This window comes from Hemibagrus wyckioides, linkage group LG25 (genome assembly GCF_019097595.1).
Source record: "Hemibagrus wyckioides isolate EC202008001 linkage group LG25, SWU_Hwy_1.0, whole genome shotgun sequence".
Taxonomy (NCBI): domain Eukaryota; kingdom Metazoa; phylum Chordata; class Actinopteri; order Siluriformes; family Bagridae; genus Hemibagrus; species Hemibagrus wyckioides.
In genome coordinates this window covers 10,583,308-10,598,125 of record NC_080734.1, presented here as the reverse complement: position 1 = coordinate 10,598,125, position 14,818 = coordinate 10,583,308, and the positions used below count along the sequence as shown (strand labels likewise).

General features: G+C 39.2%; 1 protein-coding gene across 2 annotated transcripts in view; it reads left to right on the top strand.

Annotated features, from left to right (window-relative positions):
• nhsl1b (NHS-like 1b) overlaps positions 1 to 14,818 on the top strand; it is a 102,453-nt gene that overhangs the window by 35,103 nt on the left and 52,532 nt on the right. The window lies entirely within an intron of this gene.

Sequence of the window (14,818 nt, the reverse complement as noted above, 5' to 3'; positions counted from 1 at the left end):
TGTTACTACACATGTTTCCCCTGTTTCATTACACTGACAAGCTGATGAGATCTCTCACTCTCTCTCTCATACAGCCGGTGATGTTATAGTGCTCACTGGGAACTCTGGGTGATCATGACACATAGCTAAAGCCTCATTTTATTATTTTTTTTATTATATCATCAGTTACTGTTGTTGTTGAAATAGTTTTGACAAAAGATATTAGCAAGCAATTTGATATCAGTTATGAGTATGGGTACAGTTTTCAAGGATTTCTCCATTACAGGCTTGATACACTGCACACACACACACACACACACTGCTCTATATGCAGAACACAGCAAAGTGACCGAATCAGTAGATGATATCAAGCCTCGTTATAGAGTGCAACAATTTTCAGGTATACGGCTAACAGAAATACACAAAAAAAATTCATTTTGCTGTATCAGCAGTTATGATTTAATTATTGTAGCATTAAACTTAATTAGCTAGATTAAATAGGTTTTATTACTTATTCAGATTGAATTAATCACAGTAATGTGTTTAAAATAACTTAATGTGTGTGTCAGCTTGAACTGTGTGATACAATGATATAATATTGATATAATATTAATTTATTACAATATCAGTTTTGTAATAAATTATCCTGCATGATTAGATGTTTTTAGATTTTTTTAATCATTGACTGGATCAGAGCATCTCCAAAACTGCAGCTCTTGTGGGGTGTTCCCGGTCTGCAGTGGTCAGTATCTATCAAAAGTGGTCCAAGGAAGGAACAGTGGTGAACCGGTGACAGGGTCATGGGCGGCCAAGGCTCATTGATGCATGTGGGGAGTGAAGGCTGGCCCGTGTGATCCGATCCAACAGACGAGCTACTGTTGCTCAAATTGCTGTAGAAGTTAACGCTGGTTCTGATAGAAAGGTGTCAGAATACACAGTGCATGATGGGTCAGGGCTGTTTTGGCAGCAAAAGGGGGACCAATACGATATTAAGCAGCTGGTCACAATGTTATGCCTGATCGGTTTAAATGCCCCTATTCATTTCAATTCAATTCAGTTTATTTGTATAGTGCTTTTAACAATGGACATTGTCTCAAAGCAGCTTTACAGATGTATAGAAACATAGAAAATATTATAAAGTTTAAAGTTAAGTTACTGTTTTATCCCTAATGACTAAGCCTGAGGCGACAGTGGTGAGGAAAACCTCCTTAAGATGATATGAGGGAAAAACGTTGACAGGAACCAGGCTCAGAAGGGAACCCGTAATATGTCTTTAACTTAAACCCTTGCAAACCTTAATTATATTAAATAATAAATTTTTTTAAACTGTTAAACTGTTTGAGAATTAGCTTGTTGAGCTAAAAGTTGCTTCTATTAATGCTATAAAATGTAATTTTGTTAAATGTCATGCTTCGGATTATGATGTTTATTAATATTGAGTCACATCTGAATGCAACATAACTGATTGTCTAACTTTAAACAAAATCGGGAACTTTTTATTAGTTGTATAAGCAGGGTAGTTGTATCACAGTCAGATTAGTGAGATTAAATGTTGTTTAGCTGCTGCGTTTGTCTGTGTGTGGTCAGTCGTCCTGAGCTCTCCGCACAACCGTTAGGATTTTGGGCAGAATGCCAGAGACGCTGGCGACGGATCAGTGGAAATCTCTGCCAGGCTCTTTCACCTCCTCCTCTTTTTCTGAAAAGCTCCCCGGGAATGCCAGGTCTGTTAATATGCTAATCTAACAGCAATTCCTCTGCTTGCACAAGGCATGCTTTCTATGGCTGATGGACCTCTGTACAAATATTGCAGCAAGTAAAAGGGAATAAAAATCCAGTGTGGCAGATTTGTGTTTGCTTAAAATGTCAGACATTAGCATCATTGACTATTAAGTTGATCTCTGATTATGTCAATTATGTCATAGGAAGTAGTTAAACTTACCATTGAGTAAACAAAGGACAAATGATATGTTTTTAACTTTTCCACTTAGGTCTATTTTCAACCGCTCTGACAGGATGTTTATGCAGAGTGTATAATTTATAATTCATCACTCAGGCTACTGCGAGAGTTTTTCACTTAATATCATCAGTGCTGGAGTTTGACTGAAGGGGATTCTCATGTTGTTTTTAGTTAAAGCTGTGAGATTTATACAGTGTGTCAAGGGCATGTCACATCCAAACATTCCAGCGTTTGTTTGTTTATTCATTCATTTGTTCATCCTCAGTAAGCACTTTATCCTGGTCAGGGTTGCAGTGGATCCGGAGGCATTCCTATACTCTGGGCGTGAGGCAGGAACACAGCCTGGATGGGACACCAGTTACCATCACAGGACAGCACTCACACACACACACATAGGAGTGATTCAGCATAGCCAGTTCATTTAGGAAATAGGAGGAAACCACAGATAATGCACAGAAATGTGCACTGTAACCTGGATAAGTTAGTAGTCAGGGTTCTTTCAGTGACTACTCATAACGTGGAGGATAGGGACACTGACCAAGAGCTTCTAAGCTTTCTAAGCTTAAACTCCTCCACCAGGGGTAAAATGTCTCCCCTCACCTGTTTTCTGTAAATATCTTTGTGTTATGCTATGTGTCCAACACTTATGTTGTTGTTTTTTCGGCTGCCCCATGTTCGGGTCATTTGGTCCACGTTTCGATTTGGCACAGGTTGTGTTGAAACCCCAGAAACCCTTCCCAACACAACCCTCCTATTTTAACAGGGCTTGGGACCAGCAACAAAGGTTATCTCTTCAGTTATCTTTTTAGGGTTGGCTCCTTGCCAGTGAATCAAACCCAGGATGACTGCAGCATTGAGAGCACGGGATTCTGCCACTGGACCACCAGGAGGCTATACATGCCCAACACTTACTGTATAAATGGCTTAGATATACTGTAAAATTCATCTTACTTGTGAATATATATATATATTTATTCTCTTTGACCTGTCACATCACAGTATATGTAAACGATATCACGTCTGTTCAGTTGCAGGTGTGCAGGGCTTGCCTTTTAGACAAATCTTGTCCTTATAAGTAATTTATTTAAACCTTACATGCATTGGACATGCGGCATAAAGCTTTACAGTTAAAGACAAGTCAGTTACAGTGCTGATAAACATCGTCTCACAGTGTATCCGGCTGAACTTCTTTGTATGAGTGTGTGGTATGTGTATGTGTCCTTAATTCTCCCTGGCTGAACTAAACACCTCTGATGGTGTTTGTGCAACAGACAGAGCTGTGAGAAATGCTGTCCTGTTGTCATTCCATAACAATGAGCTCACTCTGATGAGCCGGCATTCTGGCAGGAAGTAAAGGGCCCAGTGGTACTTCCTGTTCGCACACACACACAAATATATATAAATATATTAAAATAAATATATAGTGTGTACAGGAAGTGCCTTGAGCTGTTTCCTTAGCTTCAGCCAGAGAGTTTGGCACTTTTTACACATACACAGTACATTCAGTACATTTAGTAGTTCTGTGTCCCTCTGTGCTGTGTCCTTTAGAATTGAGGGTTCGAGGAGAGACGCCATGATGTCATTGTGTCCCTGTAGAGCTCATACCATCAAAAGGAAGTTTGTAAATCGACAACAGGAGAGACTGTGAAGCATTTCAGGAAATGCAGGCTGCGGTGTCATTGTGTTTCAAGGAAACATTAACATTATGGTGTTCCAGCAAAGACAATTCTGTCCCTATGAAACATGTCTGAGTGTGACCTGTGACTAATTTCTCAAGCAGAATGTGGAAAATTTTTCATCATTATCTAGCTGAGACTGTTCTGTTGTCTTCCGTATTGATCGTCCTGTAGGTTTCGCATGCCATCACACCCTGTATAGATCTGTAAATGCTATAATAGCCCTGGAGCCTGGGACAAGCAGTTGAGCTGTAACTACAGTGTTGCAATCCACACATCAGTCTTAGTGTGAACATGAACAACTATTACTGATATTGAACAACTATTGAACATGAACAACTATTACTGATAGAACTATTGTAAAACATTTTTTCTTTCCTTTTTTTCTTGAAGGATTGATTAATTGGTGCACATAGATGACAGAAGTTACTAGACTGAATGTGCATGCATGTGGAGACATGAGAAAAATCAAGCAATGCAATAACATGCAGTACAAAGCTGATGTATAAGTCTACTGCTACTACAGGCTGTGTTTAAACATACTGAGAGAACATTAGAGACACTAGACAGACTGCAGTGATGTCCAGGGTCTTGCTGAAACATGTGCCATGTTAACTCTACTTGCTTTGGTGTGAAGTGGCTCGTATGTGTGTAGTTTTTCATAGGTATTTCTGTTTTTATCTAGCTGACTAGGGGTAATATATTCATTGAAAAGTTCCAAAAACATACAAATGTTTATATCTTCAAAGGGGCAGTGGTAGCTCAAGTAGGGGCATTGGTAGCTGAGGTAGGGGCATTGGTAGCTCAAGAAGGGGCATTGGTAGCTGAGGTAGGGGCATTGGTAGCTCAAGTAGGGGCATTGGTAGCTGAGGTAGGGGCATTGGTAGCTGAGGTAGGGGCATTGGTAGCTCAAGAAGGGGCAGTGGTAGCTCAAGTAGGGGCAGTGGTAGCTCAAGAAGGGGCAGTGGTAGCTCAAATAGGGGCAGTGGTAGCTCAAGTAGGGGCAGTGGTAGCTCATGTGGTTAAGGTTCTCCAGATCTGGGTTTAAGCCCCAGCACTGCCAAGCTGCCACTGTTGGGCCCTTGAGCAAGGTCCCTAACCCACCCTGCTACAGGGGTGCTGTATAATGGCTGACCCTCTGCTCTGATCCCAACCCCCAAGGATGGGATATGCGAAGAAAGAATATATGTATATGTGACAAAAAAAAGGCTTCTTAACTTAAAGTAAATGATAATATCAGATCCATTTCTTTGAGATTCTGAGGTCTTCATAAGCATCTAAAATATCGATTTTATCTCCAGCCACTAAAATTCTGTGTAAGGTTATCTCAACAGACATAAAAACATCTCACACTACAAGCCAACAGTGTCCTGACTCATTTTATACCAGATGTACCCGTAAGTGGAAATATATGCCGATGTCGAGTGGTTGATCCACACGTTTCTCTATCAGACAGTTTGTCTGTTCATTTTGCTTGAATGTACGTTCATAAATCTAGCTCACTGGGAAACTTGTTCAGCAGCATGCCGTATAAAACCTCCTTCAATGCAAGGTTCCTAGCTAATTAAGCTTTTTCATAAATCACAGATGAAGACACTGTGGCTACTGCCAGCTTAACTAATTATGTGGTTTTGGGTGGATCAATGAGTTAATGAATTACAGCACACTGATTTTAGATTCTGCGTAAGTGTGTCATGCCTTTCTATATGTTAGGGGTTGAAATTTTTCAAATAAATTATATACAATGATCAAGCACAACATTATGACCACCTGCCTAATATTGTGTTGGTCCCCCTTTTAGGAGATAATCAGTGTTATTCACTTCACCTCTCAGTGCTCATAAAGTTATGGCTGATCGGTGTATAGGCAACATCGGTTATATTCTTCTATTCATCAACCTTCTAGTTTCAGTGACCCTGTCCCCATAATGCTGATGTAGCCCGACATCCTCAAGATTCAACAGGATGCCATTTTGCTTATCAAGGATTTGAAGGGTAGTTATTTGAGTTACCATAGACTTCCTGTCAGCTTTGAACCAGACTAGCTGCTCTCCTCTGACATCTCTTCAGCTATTGTAGGATGTTTTTTGTGTTTCTCACCCTTCCGTCTAAGCTTCAGAGACTGTTGTGCATGAAAATCCCAAGAGATCAGCAGGTTCTGAAATACTCAAGCATACTTACCATAAACTGCCAGATTAACTGAGATCACATTTTCCCCTATCCTGGTGTTTGACACAAAATTTAACTAAAATTCCTCACGATTTTGTCTAGTGCAGAGCTGCCACATGAATTTCCTAATTGGGAAATTGTATGACTGTGCAGGTGTACTTCTTCCTAATAAAGTGGACAGAAACAGAATTTGTGGAATGATATGTTTTAGTTATTTCTTGTTTTGAAACAGCAGCTGTGTTGTTTCATATCAGCTGCATGTTGATTTATTCCCCCAGAAAAGACAAGATCTCTTAGTGCTCTGTGACATCTTGGGGATATTTACATAAAAGCCTAATAAAGGTTGAGTAGCACTGTAATAAACTCAGAGAGAAAGCTCTACATCTTCTCCTGCTCCAATTCTTTGAGGAAACTGGTGCTTGAAGAGCTCTGTTCATCCGTCGACGTCAGTATTCCATACTGCCACATTTCCTGGAAACGTGTAGCGAGAAAAAAGACACCAGTTCACAGGAAGGGGAAAGAGTGTCAACAGGATGTCCCGAGGAACAGATGGACCCTAGACAACAACCCCCCCTACACACACCCCAACACTCAGACACACACCCACACTTACAGGACATCAGCACATGCTCATGCTGCCTGTCAATTATGACGCTAGAATTTCAGATAATCCTCTTGCTCTATATAGTAATTGTTTGATATATTTGTACTGTGTTAATAATAGTAAGCTCTTTTGTTAGTATGGAGTATGTTTCGAGCCTGGGTGTGTGCATGTGCCTGAATCATACTCTCAGACGAGCTTAACGTGCTTCAGGGATGAATGTACCTCGAGCCGTCTGACTGGTTTGAAAAGTTTTGTTTCTGCTCAATCAAATGTCAGACCCCAGCGGTGTGATGTGGCTTAGACCACGCCCACACTATACCATTTAAATCATTTACACATACATGATCATGGTTTAGGTGTGAAGGATCAGCATCTATCTTTCCCTGATCTTCAGGCGAATGTTAGCCTTCTAGAAAACGAAGCATTACTGGGATTCTTTTAAAGACACATGAATTTGGCACAGCTAAATCCCGAAGGCAGGATGTGTAGAGACTTGGGTGTTAAGACAGCCAGTTAAGCGAGGTGATTGTAATGAAGCCTGAAGTATAAATAACCCACAGAGATATTTGATTTGTTGATAGTAGTCCTGGTCCTGCAGGACACGAGTCTAAATACACACCCACTGCAGTCTGGGAATACCACTGAGATTTTATGCTCTGTGAGTTTTGTAAATTTCCTGTGTTTCTTTCTGCCAGCTCTTTTGTGTGCTTGGGTTAGTTCTGGTAATGAGCCATGTCTTGCCATATTCTACCTTGGTCTCATCTTCTTGTCTGTTTCCTACGAGCTCAAGATGACGTCTGATGCTCTGCCACCCTCTAGTGGCCCATCTGTGAATTACTGACACCAAAGAGCTGAATTTTATGCTAATCTTTTAGCAGTGGTGCTAAAAACATTACATTGCAGCTATTTACACACAGATAAAAAAAAAAAAAAACGTGTTATTGAAATTAAAGTCTACAGTAAAACACACTGAAAACTGTGTGAATCCATGTAAAGGGGTAGAATACAGTTTTATCAGTTGAAGCATTGTGGAAGCATTTTCATGGCTTTATTCCTAAACTGATTTAGAGATTAAATAGGCTTTATTTACACGTACACAAGACAAGTATGTTATAGATAAATTCGTGTCATCACTCGTCCCAGGTTCGGTTAGAGCACAAGTTCAGTCATGATACAGATCCACTAAAGCAGAGTGTCTTATTTAACACTGGCAGCTTGATTGCTGGGATTTAACCTCATAAGCATCTGATCAGCAGGACAGAATCATCACCACTGTACCACCACAGCCTTACTGCTTCACTTGCATTCACTTGCTTATTCATGTAATTAACCAGTCAAGTCCAGAGTCAAGAAGCTTTTTCATTTCAGGCATATATAGCTGGCACAGTACACAGTGAAATAAGACGTTACTCCAGGACCCTGGTGCCACATTGAAACAAGACAGCTAAAGATCCTAAGTCTACGTGATAGTTTGTTGAATCATATTGAGTGTCCAATTTCAGTGAGTCTGTGCTGACTGTAGCCTCATATTACAGGTTGAGTGAGTGATTGAATGAATGAATTATTGACTGAATGAATAAATGAGTGAATCATTGAGTGAATGAGTGAATCAAGTGAATTATTGAGTGAGTGAGTGAATGAATGAGTGAATCATTGAGTGAATAAGTGAATCAAGTGAATTGTTGACTAAATGAATCATTGAGTGAATCAAGTGAATTGTTGATTGAGTGAATCATTGAGTGAATAAGTGAATGAGTGAATCAAGTGAATCATTGACTAAATGAATCATCGAGTGAATCATTGAATGACTCAAGTGAATTGTTCTTTGAGTGAATCATTGACTAACTGAGTCATTGAGTGAATGAATCATTGAGTAAATAAGTGAATCATTGAGTGAATGAATGAATGAGTGAATCATTAAGTGAATCAAGTGAATCATTGTCTAAAAGAATCATCAAGTGTAAATGAGTGAATCAAGGGAATCATTGACTAAATGAATCATTGAGTGAATGAATGAATTAGTGAATCATTGAGTGAATAAGTGAATCAAGTGAGTGACTAACTAGATGAATCATTAAGTAAGTGATTGAATGAGTGAATCATTGAGTGAATGAGACAGTGAATGTTACTTCACCTACTTTCTCTCTCTCTCTCTCTCTCTCTCTCTCTCTCTCTCTCTCTCTCTCATCCCCAAACAGTCCATTAAACAGTAATTATTCATGATTGTGGCTTTGAGGTTGAAACAGATTTAGGTGGATTGAGAAGGCTGTAAGTAACTATGCATTGTCTCAGTTTAGAGGATGGATTTCTGTCCATGTGTTTTCGCTATATTTGAGGCAGTGGTAGTTGTGGTTTCATTTTAAAGAACCAGAGGTTGGGACCTTGAGCAGAACCCTTGAACGTGCCGTGTGTGAAACTGGTCAGAATTCTAAAAACACTCACTGACTCTCAGAAATACGTCAGAATAAAATGAGTCATTGACTTGTAAAACAAAGGCTGTCTTTAGATTTTTATTGTTCTCACTGAACCACATGCACACAGACGGCCTCAAAGCTAGACTGATTATGGGAAGGACATAAACCCAGCTCAGTGAAGTGGCATGTTGGGGTGTCTGGGGAAAGGTTATTAGAGCTAGGAATTATGGTGTGGAGGAGAAATGGGAATTCTGTAAGGAATCTTTGAACTAAGGTTTCCATTTTCTGTTTGCTTCATGGATGTACTGTACTTGTGTTTTTGACTGTGCAGATATCTGAATACTTACCTCACTTAGAGAACCTGAACCTGAAGCATGAAGACATTTTTACATTTATTTTAATTACCTTAGAAAAAGTGCCTTAATGCCACAATTTATTGTGATAATGATATCATATCTCTCAGCCCTGCCATCTGTCAGTGAGTTTAAACATAATGACTTCTGTTCATGTAGCCATTTCTGTCTGACCTCAGGCTATCTCTTAATGCCTGATCAATATGAAATTGGTCTTCCACACGAGACTTTGTTCTTCCTGCCATTGGAAGTCGATGTTATTGTTCCTTATTGTAAACCACAGCTGTCTGATGGAGTGATTTTTCCAGAAATAACTAAGAAAAAAAAAAATATATATAGATATAGATATATAAGTCTATGTAACACATCAGACTATGTGAAAGTAAGTCATTCAGTGAGCTTGTTGAATCTTAGTGGATGTTGAGGGGTTCTTCACTGAAGAGGTGAATCTTCACTGATCAATAATGATGTATTGATCATATATTTGAGTATACGATATCAGTCATTTAGTGTAACTCTGTCTGCCTGCTGTATGTTTTATTTAATGCCAGTGCAACCTTGTCGATATGCTGTTATAAATGGTTTATGAGGAGTGTGTGTGTGTGTGTACTTGTTGTGTATGTATATTTATTGCATATGTGCGGTATGTATATGGTGTGTGTTTAAATGACAGGCATGCGATGTTCCTCTTTCGTGCTACCCAGACCTTCTCTTCTTTCTTCACATCTTCCCGCCATCTCTAGCTCTTCTTCTCTTCCCCTCCCTGAGGCCTTGGACTGGGCAGGTGGAAACTAAAGCTGGAATGCTATGGAATGCACTCAGTACCGCTCATCATGCACATGCATGACCTACAGATCATGTCCCACTACTCACAAGGCAAACTGTTATAGAAGAAGCGTGAGATAAGTCAGGACACTGACAGGAATAGAGAGCAAGACATGTAGATCCTGAGTGAGCCTTCTGTGGACTGGGGAGTATTTTACACCATTTGAGGTGAAGGCTAAGCTCCGAGTTGCTAAGGAGGGGCAGGTCAGAGGTCAAGCGGAGTGTTTTACATGTGTGAGTTAGTTCAGGAGGATTTTCGATTCATTCGACTCACTTATGTGAAAGTTTTAACCTGATTTTCAAAATGCTCTGTGAATTTGTCCATTTATCTCCTGTACCACTTATCCTATGCAAGGTCACAGCGAACCTGGAGCCTATCCCATGAGACAAAGGGCACAAGGCGGGGGACACCCTGGACATGATACAAACCCATCACTGGACACAATCACACCCTCACTCATACCTAAAACACTACTGAAAATTTAGAAATGCCAACAGCCTATAACACATGTCTGGCCAAAGATATCCCACATGCAAAGTGGAGGGAGGAAAATGAAAATGTTTTCACAGAGAGAACACACAAACGCCACGTATACAGGGTAGAGGCGGGACCCGAACCCCCAGCCACCAAGACACAAGGCAAACATGCTAACCACTAAGCCAACTTTTAGTAGAATGCTTCCATAAGCACAAAGTCCATTCCTTCTTTATTAGGTTCTGACAGGTGCAAAGGCCACACCCCTTTTAACTGGTGTGACATGCACAGGGTCACAATGTCTTTGTGTTTAGAATTCCACCCCTTATTTGCTGGAAGAAACGGGCCAAAAGGGACTGGGGAATTAAAATATGTGTAATGAAATGACTTCTGTCAAACAGTTAATGCTGAGATATACTATTTTGCCAAAAGTTTTGGGACATCTGGACATGATTGTAATATGGAGCTGGCCCGCCCTTTGTAGCTATAACAGCTTCAAATGTTCTGGGAAGTCTTTCCACAAGGTTTAGGAGTGTGTTTATGGGAATCTTTGACCATTTCTATAGAAGTGTACTGAAGCATTACGATTTCCTGTCACTGGAACTAAGGGGTCAATCCCAACCCCTGAAAAACAACACCTGAATTGAATGATTTGGAGGGGTATCCCAAAACTTTTGGCAATATAGTGCATGTGAACTGATTCAAACTGCTGACTCTTTCCACACCTCTTCTTTTTCCTTATGTTGTTTACTCAGTATTTTGGGAAAGTGTCACTTTTCTCTGCATTCTATAAACCCTTGAATTTAGTGACTGACCACACAAAACTGAACAAACACTTCAAATACACACTTCACACATGGCATCCCTGAACTACACACAAATCTCACACTCTGTTTCCTCACATATTATAATGTCTACACTCCACACACTTTTGCAACCTATTTAACACGCCAGTTTTCCATGAGCACAAACACATGAGCAAATAAATCTAACTTGTAAAGTGTCGGGTCAGAAAGGTCGGTCAGAAAACTATTCCCTCAAGCCGTCTTCTCACTCTTCGTAAAGCTTTAATTAAAGTAGCAGCCCAGAGCTGATGTGTGTGTGTGTGTCGGAGCGCTGTGGGAGCAGCTGGCCTCAGGACTTCTTCCTGCATCACTGAAATTTCAGAATGTTTGTGATTTTGTTCTCAGTGATGAAGTTACAGGCTGAAAATATATTGAAGTTTATGTGATCAGTGTGATATGTGTTCAGTGTCTGATAGATAGGTGTCTGCTTTGACAATTAACAATATTGACAATTTGACAACTTTGACAATTAAAAATTAAGAACACATTTGTATGATTGTCATTGTATCCATGTACTTTGCAATTATATTTTATGGCTTTGGCAATAAAATCCATAACATTAGCTATGGTTTATTACTAAAATTTAGATATTTGCCCCAAAGTCTTCTGAATACCAGTTGCTTGATGCTATTTATTTGTTTATTTATTTATATATTTTTATTTAAATAACATTTATTTATTTTTTTAATAAACATTTTTATTTATTTAATAAAAAAAAGTATTTATTTATTTATTTATTAGTGTAGTTTGTGTAGGGTGGTATGTTTTTGCTTAGTTTAGTTTGTTTACTTGCTTGTTTGTTTGGTTTGTTTGTTTGTTGCTAGGGCTTTTGACCACCACGTTTTTTTTGCTCCAGCCTGTTAGCGGCTGCATTTTTCATTTGGTTTTAGGGCAAACTATAAACACAGACATGATTATGTTTGCATTTGCAGCAAGGCATCCGTTTAACAAAACTCAAAATAGTTCGCATTTGTGATCTGAAGGGTTGCATTTATTTCAAATTTGCATTGCATTTATCTCAACTATTTTCTAGGTATTTTTACCCTACAAGGGGCAGCACAGTGGCACAGGGTGGTAGCATCACTGCCTCACAGCTCCTGGGTTCAGTGCTGAGCTTGATGTGTGTTCACATGTTCTCTCTGTGTTTGTGTAGAGTTGTGTCCAGGTACTATGTTTCATTCCGCTGTCGATAGATGGATTGTTAAATTGCCCCTAGGTGTGTATGATAAGGACTGAAAGTAAGTTGTCCTAGCCACATAAAATGCATCGTGTGCAACCTAATGCAAACAGACAATACAAAACAGTACAGGACAGATACACGGAATACACAAAATAGCGCCGACCAGTATACACTACATTGTTCTGGGACACCCCTCTAAATTATTGAGTTCAGGTGTTCTTTTTCAGGAGCTGGGCTTGGCCCCTTAGTTCCAGTGAAAGGAACTCTTAATGCTTCAGCATACCAAGACATTTTGGACAATTTCATCGTCCCATCTTTGTGGGAACAGTTTGGGGATGACCCCTTCCTGTTCCAACATGACTGCACACCAGTGCACAAAGCAAGGTCCATAAAGACATGGATGAGCGAGTTTGGTGTGGAGGAACTTCACAGAGTCCTGACCTCAACCCGATAGAACACCTTTGGGATGAGCCTGCAAGCTAGGCCTTCTCATACAACATGAGTGCCTGACCTCACAAATGTGCTTTTTGAGGAATAAACACAATTCTAAAGCCTTCCCAGAAGAGTTGAAGCTGTTATAGCTGCAAAGGCAGTACCAACTCCATATTACCTTCATGTGCATGTAAAGGCAGACGTCCCAAAACTTTTGCCAATATAGTGTACATTCTGTGTAATACGTTATGCCGTGCAATGTCCAAAAATATTAGGAATATAAACAAGGAGGGTTCTTGTAAACATATACACTTCTGTATAGCAGCAATTGGTGGCAGTTTGAAATGTGTGCAAAAACAGCAACAGCAGCAAATGAGTAAATGTTTCTATCTTTGCTCGAGGTGTTACCTGTGTAAACTACACAGTATCAGATACTGAATAGGATCGGTTGTTTAGTCTGAATGTATTACACACAGTATACGATCTTGTATTTGGTAAACCTTAGGAAAGTTAGGAAAAACCACCTGATTTAGATTCTGCTGCTGATATGAACAAAAGATCACAACTGTGGAAAAAATCTATCTATCTATCTATCTATCTATCTATCTATCTATCTATCTATCTATCTATCTATCTATCTATCTATCTATCTATCTATCTATCTATCTATCTACTTTATTAACTCCACTCCCACACCATTTTATTGATTAACCATGATAATACGTCGACACCAGCACCTGCCTTCAGTATAACCATAGCTTTGTTTTAGCTTTATTCAGTGTTAGTATATTGTAATAGGTTTAATGTTTAAATAAAGCTATTTATTGTGATGAGGTGAGTTATGACTCTTCATCTATCTCTCACCTCTCATCTCAGCAGTGGGCTCTTGATTCTGGTGAATTATTAACAGCGTGTGAGGATGTGAACGGCCTTTGGTTGCACTGCTCAGGACAAAGGTTTGCCGTCGGGTTTGTTTGTGTATAATGGAGGGTGTGTATATTTATGAAGAGATTTTATGGATATGGATGAGATAATGTTCCTGTACAGTTTGGCTGTCTGAGTCAGAGGTCAGTAAAGAGGGGAAGCATTTAAAGTGTTTAATGATTAAACGGACAGCACCGTGTCCTGCACTGATTCTGTTTGCGGTGCACAAACAGCACAGTATGTACTGGAGCGTCAGCTGATCTGCTGCTTCAGACCAGTGTTTACTGGGTTGTAGATCTGAACAGCTCAAACGTTCTTCTTTCACTTGGAATCCTTATGAATCCTGGAGCATAATTTTCACGCATTAAAATCAGGACCCTCAGATTACTTGAGTTGATCTATTCTTATTTTATTTGCTTGAAAAGGAAGTATTTATATTCCGATTAATTGACATATTAACAAGAGGTAGCGCTTCATATTGTCTTTATAACACAAACCGTAAAAGATGGAAACTATGAAGGTTTTTGCAAGGAACTAGAAGTAAAACAATGATTTTATCTAGAAATGAAAATGATCCAATACCTATGAGGAGTGTCGGTCTCATCGCTCTAAAAACTGGTCGGTCTCAAATCCAAGAAAAAACAAAAAAATAGCAAAGCAAGAGTAGATTTGGATTTTTTTTTTAATAGACCGTTTAATTTTAACATTAAAAAGACTTGACTTTATTTTTTATATTTATAATTTATGCTTTTAGGTTTATAATTTATTCTTCCTTTTTTTAAAATAAACTCCACCAACACAAAATTTAAGCCAGTTTGTTTACTATGTATGGTTATAATATTTTATCTATCTATCTATCTATCTATCTATCTATCTATCTAGCAGAAAGGAGTCCAATAAATTATTGCTAGAAGTTAACTATTTATGCATAATAATACTTGGGAAAAAAAAATACTTCCAATAATTTGAAAATTGATGGAAATTGT